The sequence below is a fragment of the Thalassophryne amazonica genome, chromosome 22, assembly GCF_902500255.1.
Source record: "Thalassophryne amazonica chromosome 22, fThaAma1.1, whole genome shotgun sequence".
Taxonomy (NCBI): domain Eukaryota; kingdom Metazoa; phylum Chordata; class Actinopteri; order Batrachoidiformes; family Batrachoididae; genus Thalassophryne; species Thalassophryne amazonica.
This window is the reverse complement of record NC_047124.1, coordinates 38,604,095-38,608,413: the sequence shown is the minus strand read 5'-3', so window position 1 is coordinate 38,608,413 and position 4,319 is coordinate 38,604,095.

Below are 4,319 nucleotides of genomic sequence, written 5' to 3'. Positions count from 1 at the left end.
TCAGCACATTGTCTTTCAGATAAACTGTTTGTAGTTGGCTCCCTGAGAGGGGAGGTTACTCAGTGGGCTCACGGCAGTCCCTTTTCATGTCATCCTGGGATTGGTGATTCAGCAATGGTTTTGGTGGTCCAAGATGTCTTAGGATGTCACAGAATTTGTTAATGCATGTAGTGTGTGTGTGCTATCCACAAGGTCTCTCATTGGGCCTCCCAGGACAAATTATTACCTCTTCCTGTTCCAAAGAAACCATGGACACATATTGCAGTGGACTTTGTTACCGGGTTTTTAGAGTCCAAGGGCAAGTCGGTGATCCTTACCATCATAGACAGGTTTTCCAAGACGGTACTTTTCACACCATTGAGTAAGCTTCCCTCTGCCCGTGAATTAGCCCAAGTAATGCTTAATGATGTGTTCCAGTTGCATGGCTTTCCGCAAGACATTGTTTCTGATTGTGGTACACAATTTGTGTCTCACTTCTGGAAAGAGTTTTGTAAATTGCTAGGCTGTTCTTTGAGTCTCACCTCAGGTTTCCACCCTCAATCTAATAGACAAATGGAGTGAGCTAATCAAGAACTGGAAAATGGGCTGTGAATTCTCGCCTCCCAACATCCTGCTTCCTGGGTGGATGAGCTGGTTTGGATAGAACTGGCACACAGTAGTTTACCTTGCTCCTCTACTGGTCTCAAGAGACTGAGAAAGAGAGTTGGAATGTGTACAAGACAACAAACTGGCCTTTGAAAGGCTGGTCAAGGCTCACATAACATCCAGCCTACCCGCCACTCTTGACCCATTCCAGTTTGCGTACCGTCCCAAGCGCTGTACTGATGATGCCATAGCAGCAGCACTTCACCTCAGACTGGCTCATCTAGAGAACAAAGACAGCTACGTGCGGATGCTGTTCGTTGACTTCAGCTCTGCCTTCAACACAGTCATCCCACAACACCTGGTGAACAGACTGAGTGCTATAGGCATCAGCACCCCACTCTGCACCTGGCTACTGGACTTTCTCACCAACAGACCACAGACAGTAAGAGTGGGCAAAAACTCCTCGCAGACCGCCATCAAATCAATTTTATTTATATAGCACCAAAATCACAACAAACAGTTGCCCCAAGGCGCTTATATTGTAAGGCAAAGCCATACAATAATTACGGAAAAACCCCAACGGTCAAAACGACCCCCTGTGAGCAAGCACTTGGCGACAGTGGGAAGGAATAATTCCCTTTTAACAGGAAGAAACCTCCAGCAGAACCAGGCTCAGGGAGGGGCAGTCTTCTGCTGGGACTGGTTGGGGCCTGAGGGAGAGAACCAGGAAAAAGACATGCTGTGGAGGGGAGCAGAGATCGATCACTAATGATTAAATGCAGAGTGGTGCATACAGAGCAAAAAGAGAAAGAAACACTCAGTGCATCATGGGAACCCCCAGCAGTCTATTTTGCCTGAAACTGTTTTGTAGTTCTCATATCTGTGACACTGCAACAAAGGACATGTGCCTAAAAATGTCAGCAGAAGAAATATATCAGTACTGTATAGAATTAGAAGGTTAGAATTAGAAGCGCCTCAGATTCCAGGTGATGTCAATATTTTGGAACGTAAATCACTTCAATTTGAAGATCATATTTCAGTAATTGCAGTATTCTTAGGTATTATGAGCAATCAAGCCCCACAAAATATTTCTGAAATAACTTTATGTAGTATTCTTGAAGGTATTTATATGGCTAACATGACAGCTAAATGTTCCTAAATGCTTCAAATCTGCAGTGATTAAACCATTACTTAAGAAACCTAATCTTGACCCTAGTGTATTGAAAAACTATCGGCCAATAACAAATCTGTCATTTTGCTCTAAAATTCTGGAAGAAGTGGTTTCACAGCAGCTTGTAGACTATCTTACTGAGAATAATCTCTTTGAGCCACTGCAGTCTGCTTTTAGAAAATATCATTCCACAGAGACGGCTCTCACTAAAGTGGTGAATGATCTTCTGCTTACAATGGATTCAGACACCACTACAGTTCTGGTGGATCATCATCTATTTTACCTTGATAGGCTGGAAAATCATTTTGGGATACTGGGAGTGCCCTTGCATGGTAGATGTCATACCTGACCAGTCGTTCTCACTGTCTTTTGTACAGTAACAACTACCTCTAACCTTAGTGACATGAAATTTGGGGTTCCACAGGGGTCCATCTTAGGCCCCCTGCTTTTCTCCCTTTATATAGCTCCCCTTGGGCACATATTGTGGCATTTTTGGATACCTTTCACTGCTATGCTGATGATACTCAGTTATACATGCCGATAACTGCTTGTAATCTCATTCATATAAAATCCCTAGAAGATTGCCTTGGATCAGTGAGAAGCTGGGTCTGGCAACTTCCACCTTTTAAACTCTGATAAGACTGAAATGATGGTTCTTGGTCCAGTGAGACATCGGCATCAAGTTGACCAGTTAACGCTCAGCCTTGGCTCGGTGTCATACATCACACTGACAAGTGAGGAACCTTCTGGGTAATTTTTGATCCTACATTGTCCTTTAACCTCCACATTAGAATATTACTAGGACTGCTTTCTGTCCATCTCTTCTAGATTGGACTACTGCAATGTTCTATTTTCTGGTTTACACAGTCCAGCATTAGGGGTCTCCAATTGGTTCAAATGGATGCTGCCCAGACTTTTGACACGAAGCAGAAAGTCGACCACATTACACCCATTTTTGGCGTCTCTTCACTGGCGTCCTGTCCCAGTGAGATCAGATTTTCAGGTTCTCCTACTAACCTATAAAACTGTTCTGGACTGGCACCTCCGTACTTAGCTGACCTAATTAATTCAATTCAATTCAATTCAATTTTTTTTTTTATATAGCGCCAATCACAACAAACAGTTGCCCCAAGGCGCTTTATATTGTAAGGCAAGGCCATACAATAATTATGTAAAACCCCAACGGTCAAAACGACCCCTGTGAGCAAGCACTTGCTACAGTGGGAAGGAAAAACTCCCTTTTAACAGGAAGAAACCTCCAGCAGAACCAGGCTCAGGGAGGGGCAGTCTTCTGCTGGGACTGGTTGGGGCTGAGGGAGAGAACCAGGAAAAAGACATGCTGTGGAGGGGAGCAGAGATCGATCACTAATGATTAAATGCAGAGTGGTGCATACAGAGCAAAAAGAGAAAGAAACAGTGCATCATGGGAACCCCCCAGCAGTCTACGTCTATAGCAGCATAACTAAGGGATGGTTCAGTGTCACCTGATCCAGCCCTAACTATAAGCTTTAGCAAAAAGGAAAGTTTTAAGCCTAATCTTAAAAGTAGAGAGGGTGTCTGTCTCCCTGATCTGAATTGGGAGCTGGTTCCACAGGAGAGGAGCCTTAAAGCTGAAGGCTCTGCCTCCCATTCTACTCTTACAAACCCTAGGAACTACAAGTAAGCCTGCAGTCTGAGAGCAAAGCGCTCTATTGGGGTGATATGGTACTACGAGGTCCCTAAGATAAGATGGGACCTGATTATTCAAAACCTTATAAGTAAGAAGAAGAATTTTAAATTCTATTCTAGAATTAACAGGAAGCCAATGAAGACGAGGCCAATATGGGTGAGATATGCTCTCTCCTTCTAGTCCCCGTCAGCACTCTAGCTGCAGCATTTTGAATTAACTGAAGGCTTTTTAGGGAACTTTTAGGACAACCTGATAATAATGAATTACAATAGTCCAGCCTAGAGGAAATAAATGCATGAATTAGTTTTTCAGCATCACTCTGAGACAAGACCTTTCTGATTTTAGAGATATTGCGTAAATGCAAAAAAGCAGTCCTACATATTTGTTTAATATGCGCTTTGAATGACATATCCTGATCAAAATGACTCCAAGATTTCTCACAGTATTACTAGAGGTCAGGGTAATGCCATCCAGAGTAAGGATCTGGTTAGACACCATGTTTCTAAGATTTGTGGGGCCAAGTACAATAACTTCAGTTTTATCTGAGTTTAAAAGCAGGAAATTAGAGGTCATCCATGTCTTTATGTCTGTAAGACAATCCTGCAGTTTAGCTAATTGGTGTGTGTCGTCTGGCTTCATGGATAGATAAAGCTGGGTATCATCTGCGTAACAATGAAAATTTAAGCAATACCGTCTAATAATACTGCCTAAGGGAAGCATATATAAAGTGAATAAAATTGGTCCTAGCACAGAACCTTGTGGAACTCCATAATTAACTTTAGTCTGTGAAGAAGATTCCCATTTACATGAACAAATTGTAATCTATTAGACAAATATGATTCAAACCACCGCAGCGCAGTGCCTTAATACCTATGGCATGCTCTAATCTCTGTA